The 10,440-nt window shown below is 44.0% G+C and overlaps 1 protein-coding gene across 5 annotated transcripts in view; it reads left to right on the top strand.

Annotated features, from left to right (window-relative positions):
• The window catches only part of FAM168A (family with sequence similarity 168 member A), a 124,713-nt gene that overhangs the window by 32,080 nt on the left and 82,193 nt on the right, over window positions 1-10,440 (top strand). For 3 of the 5 annotated variants that reach the window (XR_008965464.1, XM_057368149.1, XM_057368150.1), the window contains exon 2: window positions 7,812-7,895. The exons of the other annotated variants lie outside the window; for them this stretch is intronic. The gene's annotated coding sequence lies outside the window, so the exon portion shown is untranslated. The remainder of the gene's footprint in view (window positions 1-7,811; window positions 7,896-10,440) is intronic. 5 annotated transcript variants of the gene reach the window in all.

Below are 10,440 nucleotides of genomic sequence, written 5' to 3'. Positions count from 1 at the left end.
TGTTTTTTTTTTTGTTTGTTTGTTTGTTTGTTTTTGTTTTGTTTTGTTTTGTTTGGTTTTTTTTGTGCAAGGAAAAGTGGTTTTCAAATACGAGTCAGAACAGGGAAATAAAATAGAGGAGCATGTGGAGTATGTAGGTCTGGGGTAGGAGAGAGRAGCAGAAGGCTGGGGAGGTGTTGGCAGAGCGAAGTAGTTTGGAATGAGAATGTGGATTTGTTGGAGCCAATGGGAAAGTTCAGGAGCACCATGAAATACCAGAAACCTGGGAAATGCCAGTGTCGGAAATGAGGAAATCCACACTCTGTAGTGACTCAATAATTAATAAGGGACCATTTCTGGCCTGCTTGGTGACCTGACCCGATTGCAGGAACCAAATGTGTGGGGTAGGGATTAAAGTGCCTTAGGCAAGGTCCGTGCTGGGATTGGAACAGGAAATGATTAAAGTCCTTTGCAAAAGCTGGAGGAAAGCTCGTTATTTTGCTCTAATATTATCAGGAATTTTTATAATCCATGTGCAGTATTGAGGAAGGTGAGGTAGTTGAGTGTTGGGGGGAGGGGGTCCCCCCTATGATCTCTTTAAGAACTGGGGGATATTACTCTAAATTTTGGAGAGTTTTTCACCAGCATTGCTACTGTAATACCTGTCCCTGTGTGGCAAAGGGAATTAAGTGAATAAAAATTAAGTCTGTGGTGACAGAAATTGCCAATGACTTCTAAAGCAAGGAGCGATTGGGACTGCTTCAAACAAGTGCTTAATAAACCCCAGTGAAAGAAATGTTGACTTAACTCATTTTTAATTGCTTTTAAGCTCTTAAGTGAGTTTTTTATTGAAAAGTAATTAAAGGCCTTGAAAGATTGTGGGGAACATTGGGAACACTTTATGGAAAAGCAGTTACCCACCTTAAAATAATTTTTATTGCTACCTAATCTGTATGAACCGCTCAATGAATTCCTTAATGAAGTGTGGTTCAGCGCCGGGATGCTGCTCAGGTGTGGCAGAATGTGTGTGCTTTGGGTACAATGGAAGGCAAACCACCCGATAGTCAATTGTTGCTTAGAGAAACTTTATGGATAGGTAAAAGAAAAGAAAAATTGGTTTTGTGAAGCATGTTTTRGACCATAACTCCTTTTCCCAAGATATAAGAATGGGGATGGGTGAATTTTCTTGAGCCAAAAGGTTTCCTTGCAGAATCACAGTTTAAACAATGTTTTCATCAGTGTGGCTCAGTTGGTTTTTCAGATGGAAATAACTCCAGCAGGAAGTGTTTCTGTCAATACAGCAATCTCCAAATTGATTTTGTTGTCATGTTTCCATTTTCATGAGGACGGTGGAGAAAAGATTCCAACTCTGCCTTGTGTGGCTGTATTGGCAAAACATCCTGAGGGGATCAAGGGCTGTTCTTAACCTGGAACTCAGGTTGAGAGAGAGGATTGTGCCCCTGTGCTCAGGTGAGACCCCATCTGCAGAGCTGCCCCAGCCCTGGATCCAGGGTGAGCTCAGAGCCCCTGSCAGGGCCTAAAGGGGCTCCAGGAGAGCTGGAGAGGGACTGGGGACAAGGGGTGGAGGGATAGGACACAGGGAATGGCTTCCCACTGCCAGATGGGATATTGGGCAGGAATTGTTCCCTGGGWGGGTGGGGAGGCCTGGCACAGGGTGCCCAGAGAAGCTGTGGCTGCCCCTGGATCCCGGGCAGTGTCCAGGTTGGATGGGGCTTGGAGCAGCCTGGGACAGTGGAAGGGTCCCTGTCCATGGCAGGAGTGTCACTGGATGAGCTTTAAGGTCCCTTTCAACCCAACCCATCCTGGGATTCCATGATTTGAAGATCAGCCCCAAGGGGTGCCGCACACCGACAGCCACCAGCTGCACTTTGGGCTGTGGACAGCCTCCTTTCCCAGCTGACTGCTCAGCAGCRTTTCTGTGCACCCTGTAAGCCAGACTGGGAGCTGTGAAGGGAATGGGTRCAAGGAAACCATGGTGGCAGATCGAGGGGAAATGGTGCAGTGGTGRGGGAAAACCGTGCTGAAGGGAGGTCAGTGCCCACTGCTCTAATCCTGCCTGGAGCAGATCATACTCCTGCCAGAGGCAGTCTGGGTGGGGTCGCCATCATCCTTAAATTAGGTATCAGCAGGCCTTGCACTGATCCTGTATCCAGCACCCTTAGATACATCCTGTCTGGTCCTGGGGTCTTCTGCGTCCCCAGCTGATTTATTTGTGCTTGTTTTCTATGCTTTGTTGGTAGGAGGATCTGTCTCCCCAAACTCTGCTACTCAGCAATGCATTGAGCCAAATGAGTCTGATATTCCAGTTATTCTGAGTTTAGCCATTAAAGAAAAACCCTTCTCAAAAGATGGCCCACATAAATTGAAGTAGATTACTAAACTAGACTAGAACTTACTGCCCTTTGCTTTTCTAAACACAATAAAGTGAAAATCAAGAATGAGAGCATTTATCTCCAGTGTGTATTTTTCTGGATTACAAAATTTGGCAGATGTGGTGCACAGCAATATTTCTTGGCAAACTGGCATGTTTGAAAGATTGGCCTTAGAGCAATGAGTCTCTTTTAAATAGAGCTAAATATAAAAGCAAACCAGCTCTCACTCTGTTTAAGTCTCTCTTATCTGCTGATACGAGTTCAGATTAGAGTGTCTGACTTACATATCTTGAATCCACCCATCCTGCTGCTGCATGGACTCCCAGCTGAGCAAAAATCCAGGGCTGAGCAGGAGCAGGGACCAGAGTGCTGATATTTTAGTAGCAGTTGTCCTTTTCCTGCTCTTTGGCTCCAAAAGCAACCCCTCCAGTTTTCCAGGGGATTAGACTCCTTTTTATTTTTTTTTTATATCAGTATCTGGCGAGTAAGTAAAAATGCGGATGGGATTTACCTCTTTTCCTAAGCTCATGCTGCCCTTCTGGCCTTCTGCTGGCATCCTCCAAGTGGGAAAGTTATTCTAAGGATAAGTGGGAGTGATGTCAAAGGGAGGTGTGGTCAGGGGTGACGTTCAGAATCCTGATATGTGTCACTTGTCTTTCTTGGGGCCGAGCTAACAGGATGTTCCTGGAGGAAGGATGATGCCCARCTTTCCCAGTTTAGTGACTTCCAGCCTCTTTTCCTGCCTCTCAAGTTCCTACTTCCATCCTGCATGTGAAAAACAGAGGTGGCTCTGTGGAATATTGAATACTCTGCAGTTTGAGGAACCATGTAATTTTAGACATTTGTTGCACACCTGGAGATGTTGAGTCGCTGTGTGTTGTTCGTGGAGTTTTCCTGGATGGATGTTTTTCCATGGTGGATGTGTGCAAGGTGCCACTGAAGCACGTGGCTCTTTTCCCTCTCTTCCTTAAAAACTCCTTCTTCTCCAGACTGGCCAAAGCCAGTGCTAGTGATTGCCAACAATTCCAATTTTTCCACCATTTGGCTGGGACAAGTGCTGGGGATGGCTTTTTGGAGCTGGAAGCAGCTCCGGGAGCCTTTCTGTCCTGAGCACCATCAGTGTTTGGGGAATGCAGGGATGAATTCCTGCTGCTGCTGCCCTTCTTGCTCYGTGCCAGTTCTCCTGGCTGTGTTCTGGATTTCCTGATTCCAGGGTGAGGYGTTTTCCCTGGGAGCTTCCCTCCTCCTGTGCTGCCTGTTCCTGGTGCTGGGCTCCCTGGGCTGTGCCAGTCCGGCTCTCCCAGGGCCATCTGGTGAACCAGATCAAGGAACAGCAAACCCAGGTTATTTTTAACCCAGATCCTTTTCCTAATCCAGGTCTCTGTACAGCTCCAGGCCCATCCTGGTGGTGCAAAGGAGCTGCTGTTTTTTTAAAGGGAAGAAAGATGGGAAGGCGCTTCCAGCCAGGAACGACCCTGTGGTTTCCTGCAATGTTCTCTGCCTTCCAAAATGATTTCTTTCCATGCCTTTATTTCCTGCTAGGTATTTGCACAGATGTTTTTGCTTCCAGTTGCTCCAGGTGGATTTCATTGGGTAGGGTTTTTTGCCAAGAACTCTGGTTTCTCAGGATTTCAGAGTTTTTTGAATTCTTTTTTAAATGTGCCCTGAGCAGAATGCAGCAGTATATATCCATTAGCATTTTGCCTTATTCATCCAGAATTTAGGTCCTAAGTGCATGAGGCTCCATGACAGATGTGTCTGGTATCCTCTCTGTGGTATCTCCTTGCTCCCAGCTCCACACCACACCCTTCAGAATTGCCTTTAAATTCTGTTCCTTTAATTCTATTTCCTGTGTGAGTAAAGGTGTCTGAATTAACCTTCACAATGAACCTGCCAGGGCTTTTCCCAGTGTCCAAATAGATTTTCATTAATCCTTCTTTTGTAATGCTGGAAGGTTTGTGTTGGAGTGTTTTGCTTCAATTTTATTATTTTTTTGAAAKAGAGGAAAAGGTCAAACTGAGGCTGCTCTCACTGAAAGGTTTATTTTTATTTCTAAGACAACGGCTGCATATAATTTTTAATGCTGCACTTTCTGAAGGTTGACTGTTGTCAGTAGTACAGTTAATAYTTCCTTCAATTAACAATAATYTTAGATAATGRAATTGTTTTCTTTTCATTACAAAGRCATCTGTGACTTAGAAACCCCGAGGTACCTTATAATATATAAATTGCACTAGTGAGAATAATTATTCCGAAGTCAATTCTAGAAGAAGTTTGGGAAAATYGTTGAAAACAGGCAGTAAAGAATTTGGACATTGACTTTTGGGGAATTTTTCCCTTTCTTTTTGTGTGGTTTGGTTACCCAGAGAGTTAAACTCAAAATATTGCGGAATTGGATTTAACTCTTGAGCGTGTCAGACATTTGCTGAATATTTTTATCTTCATTTGATAAGCAGTTGTGGAGTGTATTTTAAGATGAATTATGCTACCACTATTTTATCAGAACCCTCTGCAATCTACCAAAGGAGGTGTTTTAATCATCACATCGTAATTAACTCATAATCTATTTCATAATCCATCTACCCAGCTCCTACCACTGGAGTCAAATTTTATGGAAAGAAGAACAAAAATAATGGATTAAAAAAGGAGAAATARTGAAGAATAATTGTAATAAGATCCTCATTAAAGTGTGGCTGTGAAAACAAACAAGAAAAACTAAATTTGGGGCATAGGAGGGAGAATAGAATAAAAAATCCTGTTTTGCTGCTTGAAATAGCACATGGAGTTGATGAAGATATTGGGGAACGAGCTTCCCTCCTAAGTAGCTGCAGTAATCTTAGGAAATATTAAGGGATTTGATCTCCTTCATAGCAAGAAGAAAATGGGAAAGGAAGGAAGAATTCTAGGCTGCAGGAGCCTGCTTTGGTGTCTGTGCTTAACTTGACAACAAAGATGGAGAGGGAGGTTTTTATGGGAATTTGTARTGCYAGGACTCAGGGAATGGCTTCCCACTGCTGGAGGGAAGGCTTAGGTGGGATACTGGGAAGGAATTCTTGCCTGTGAGGGTGGGGAGGCCCTGGCACAGGGAGTCCCACAGGCAGGGCTGTTTTTTTCTGTGTTCTTGTAGTTTTCCCTGCCTGGAATCTGGGACTTAAACCCAGATCCCTCTCCTGATGAACATGGTTGTGCCAACAGGACTTCTCAATGTCGTGCTATTGCCCTAAATGTTCCAAATTAATACCTCCTCATTTGATTCATTTGATTTTTCAACAAATTCATTTGATTTTTCTTGTTCTTTGGTGAATGTCTTTGCACTTCCACTCAAAGACACTGGYTGGGACTGGTTGTTTTTCTGCAAATACATCCAGATTAGGTCAGTCCTGGCCTTCCCTGATGGTTTTTGAGTGGTGGCAGAGGGCAGGGAAGTGTGGTGGCAGCTGGACAGTCTGCATCTCTGCTGCTCCTCACAGCTTCTCTCTGCAGCAGCAGCACGCACTTACTCTGAACTGAATCCTTTTGACTTCTGGTCAAGAAAAAACAGAAAAGGAGCAAAAAAAAAATCCAAAAAGGGTGAATCTGCCTAGTGGCAGCACAATGGCAGCAGGTATTGATGCTGTTGCAGCTAAAGGAAGATCTGCTGCCAAGGTTAATGAGAGGTGGGCACTGTTCTCTCTCTCTGTAGCAGCCAACAAAAGCGGGAATGTTTGGGGAATCCCTCGACTTTAAAGGCTGTGGCAGTGCTGTCCTCCCACCAAATCCTGGGAACCTCTGGACGTTCAGCACTGTGGGACACGCACCTTTAGTGCTTATAAGAGAGAGCTTATCGACTTCCTTGGCTTAAACAAACATGGGGATATAAAAATGTTCCAAAATGGGGACTTGGAGCAATCTGAGGTGTCAAAGCAGCTCTGAAATGAAATAATAATGTTGAAGGTATGGGGACTGAGGTGTGCAAGCAGCAGAAGGAGTGGTTGGTGATGCTGTGGTTGATGATGAGCCTGGTGCAAGGCATGCTTTCCCGAAATCCAAGGGAGGAGGGAGATGTGGGGGAGGTGGTTTTCTCCCCCATTTGCTTGAACTTATTTTCGGCTTCTTTCTTGCCACAAAAGGAGTAATTTGTTTAATTTTACARAATGTTACTGAAGCTGTTGGAAGTGGAGCTGCAGCCCACGTCTTCTTGATAAATGAGTGTGTGTATTCCTGGAAGGAAGTTAAAATGGGGCTGTGTTATATTTGGTACCTCCTGAAGCACTGAGGCTACTTTGAGTACAGAATGTGCTYAGAGAGAGACTAATTTGCCACTGCAGAGCTTGATGGGATGAGATTTGTCAAGTCCTTGTCTGCTGAAATTCACTTACGCTTCCCTCTCTCTCCTGAAGATATTTTAGGGTTCTATCTTCGAAATGAAGGGCCATAAAAACAAGTCCAAAAGCCTGAAACCAGAATTAAATTCCAAGGCAGTGAATATGCTCATTGTAATGTGGAAATACAGAAGTCAATCACCCATGGTAGCAACAGGTGGAGATATTCCTGACCTGTTTCCCTGAGCRTGCTCATGCTCGTACTCCTGGTGTTGGGATTATTGGGACATGGGAGCATCAGCAGGGTGGGTTTTGACTTCTCTCCAAGGATCTCTGATGGCAGRTGGTGGCTTCCTGCAGGAGGCAGGAAAAAGAAAGATTCAATTTAAATGAAGATTTTACTGTTTTCTGTTCATTTCAAAGTGAAGGGCTTGAAGGTCTACAGGGAAAGGTGWGATGGACCAGCACTCTCCAAGAAAATCTCCATGGTTTTACTGGATTCGATGTTTTCTGYATCCCACTTTCTCCCCCAGAGTGTTTTTACAGTGAATGTAAACTAATACAGGATCAGTGGTTAGAAACCATGAAAAAAAAATTTAATGTAAACCTTTTGGTACTGGGTTGATTAAAATAAACAACTGTTCTGAGGGGCTGGTCCTGCTTTGGGAACAGTAGGGTTTCTGTTCCTCCCTATAATGCATAAAGCATGTGGAGTGCCTTGAGTGCTTTTTTGGGGTGCTGCACTTTATTTTGAGGGATTTCATTTTCAGTTCTCCGAGCTTTTTTATCAGCTGGGAAGGGAGGATGTAGGACTAACATGTAAAACTCAGGGTGGAACCTGTTTAGTCCCAAATCCTGACAGATAGCTGGTAAACAAGTATATAATTGAAAGCTTGGACTTTGGGAAGCTGGGAATACCTCGGTCTTATTGCCAGCTCTGGAATTCCTTCRCTCTGCTCTTACCCTGCATCTTCAGCTCCACCTTTTCTTTGCCTGCATTTCTTGCATGTCCCATTTGTCCTTCTGCTCCAGTGGAGGTGAAGACCACTCGGAGCTGGGAAGAGCTGCGTTTTCTTCCGGCAGGTTTCCCACAGAGCCTCACGGGTGTTTCTCTCTCTCTCTGTCCTTGATGCTGCAGAGCTCTGGAATGCTGTGAAGACTCCCTGCCCAGGCACACTCCTCTCCGGATTATCTCCATCCCAAGGAAGCTCATATCCAAGAGGTACCAATTCATCTCGTCTTTGTGTCCTTCAGTTGAAGCCCTTGACTTTAGCTGTTCCTCYCAACACCTTTTTCCCTTCTCCCTCCAGCCAGGAAAGCTTTGGATGCCGTGCAGATTGCAGGTGTTGCTGTTTGATAATGGTTTGGACTCTTCTTTCTGTTAAATGAACTTTGCTACATTTTAAAATGAGAAGTAATTTCTGGGTCAAGAAATGCATAAGCTGAAGCTCCAGCAACACTCTGTGCCTGGTGTGTTTTATTGTGTTGATTTAGAAAGGTAATAAACATCAGGTCATCAGCAGCCTGAGTAAAACACACAGCTCTTATATGCTGCTCCTATAAAGAATTATGAGGCTTTCTTTTTTTAGTGTTTATTAGTCTTAATATCTTCCTAGAAAATAATACATTTTTGTTCTACATTAAAAAGGAGACTCGTGTTCATTAGCTGGGTCCAAATCCCTGGCTCGGCACAGATGTGATGCCTGATATAAACTTGTCATTTGCCTGGAGACAGGCAAATTGTTTCCTGATAGTTTATATTTCTTGGTGGAAGAGAGCTGGGAACAATGTCTTAAAATATAAACTTAGCAGTGTAATTTGGTCAGAGCAGGTTTTGTCTTAACTCTTTACTTTGTTTTATGGTGCCCAGCATGATGAGACCTGAACAAGTCAAGTGTATATATATCTATATCTATATATTTATATATCTCTATAGCTCTATATCTCTATATCTCTATATCTATATATCTATATATAGTATGCAAGGATATATACATATATGTATATAAAATATGTGTGTGTGTGTATATATATATATATATATATATATATATGTATGCCTGTGTGTAAGAGAATTAAATATGTTTTAATAGTAGGAGAACATGATCTACAGGAGCTGTGGAACAGAAACCTACCCCCTCAGGAAATCCCTCTGGAAAGTATGCTGGGAAAACATCTCTGTGTGCCTGCCCTTCAATTTTCCCTTAGGGATTCACACYTCTCTGGTGGGCAGAGACACTGAGGTGGCTGAAGTGTCTGCCTGATCCCATCCAGCTGTTCTTGTGCAGGAATATGGAAAAAGCAGGGTTGAGTCTATGTTTTTTTCCATTTTCTATGTTTTGCTGATCACTTAGTGACATGAACTTTAAAGGTCAGCTGCTCTTGGATCCTCTGCACTGTGTCAGGATCAAACCTTTGGGCACACTCTGACCCTTATCCGCACAAAAATTGAGCACTCCAGCCCTGCTTTGGGTAAAACTGCTCTCAGTCAGTGCCTCCTCTTTTGAAATCCGGGTGTTTCTTCCTCCCCCACCTCAGCAATTCACCCCATCTTAGGTGGGATGGGACAGAAAATGCCAAGGATTTCAGAAAATATTTGTCCTTGCTTGTGTCAGCCTTGAGGCAACAACAGTGATCCTCTGTCCATCTCCCACTTCYCCCTTTTCCCCTCTTCATGCTAGAAAAAAGGATATTTTTTTAAAGGGGCTTTGATGCTGCTCCTCTCCCCTTTTTTCTTCACTGTTTCCCCAGTTGGGGCWGTGCAGCTTTTTGGAGGGATGAGAAGCGGAAATCCAGGGCTGTGGAAGGGGAGAGGCAAAGCCAAGGGTGGGTTTGATGGGTGGTGAGGTGTGAGGAGGGAGAGAAAGTGAGGCTGGAACTGATGGGAGATCCAGAGGACAAGATGGTTTTTGGAGTCAGAATATGGGAAATGTTGGGGTTGCAGGAGAAAGCTCCTGCTCCATGGGCTCCTGGCCCAATTCAGCTCCAGATTAAGGAATTTTAAACTCACAAGTGGAATTGATGGAGCTGTGGAGACTTGGCTGACCAAGGAGATCAGGGTTGCTCTCCARGCTGTGCCTGCCCTGCTGGGAATCTCCAGCAGCCACTTCAGATATTTATTTATGGGAGACTTTATCTTGAGTTGAACCCCTCCCTGTTAGACTCTGTGTTCATTGACAAATCAAGAGATGGAATAAATTGAGTTCAACTCTTGAATGTGTGAGAGCTCCATGCCATAGCTCAGCTTACTTAGGTTGTTTCCTGCTTGGGAAATACCCCACTCCCCCACATCCTGATGGAAATTCCAGCAATTAAATGGTTAAACATGATGTGTGTGTAAAATCCATGTGTTTCTTTAAATACCTCTCTTATCTCTGCAATGGTTTGGTTTGATGTAAATGTTTTTAAATGTGCTTTTACATTAGGCTGTTTTTTATCCAGCGTGTGAGAGTGGAATTTGGAACCAGGCCTGGTCTTTATGCTTTTGCCCCTCRACATTTCTGAACTCATATGGAAAATTTCTGGACTTTAGTCTCCTGAGCATTTTGCCAGTTTGGTGGGGTCTTCACTGGGCTGGGAGTGCACTGAATCCAGAGCTGAAGTGGAGCATTTTGCCAGCAGCCCTTGGATGCTTCCATGCTTTTGGGAACATCAYTTGGTGATTTTTTTCAGTGCAGGAGCAAATCCTTTGTTCACAGATCTGAAGTTTTCCTGTGTTGCCAGCTCTGTTTTGGAGAACAAAATTCCTTTCAGAGAACGTGTGATAT

Source organism: Malurus melanocephalus, unplaced genomic scaffold (assembly GCF_030028575.1).
Source record: "Malurus melanocephalus ecotype Western Australia unplaced genomic scaffold, MMel_1.1 scaffold_89, whole genome shotgun sequence".
NCBI lineage: Eukaryota > Metazoa > Chordata > Aves > Passeriformes > Maluridae > Malurus > Malurus melanocephalus.
The sequence above is the reverse complement of the archived record's forward strand: the minus strand, read 5'-3'. Positions and strand labels throughout refer to the sequence as shown.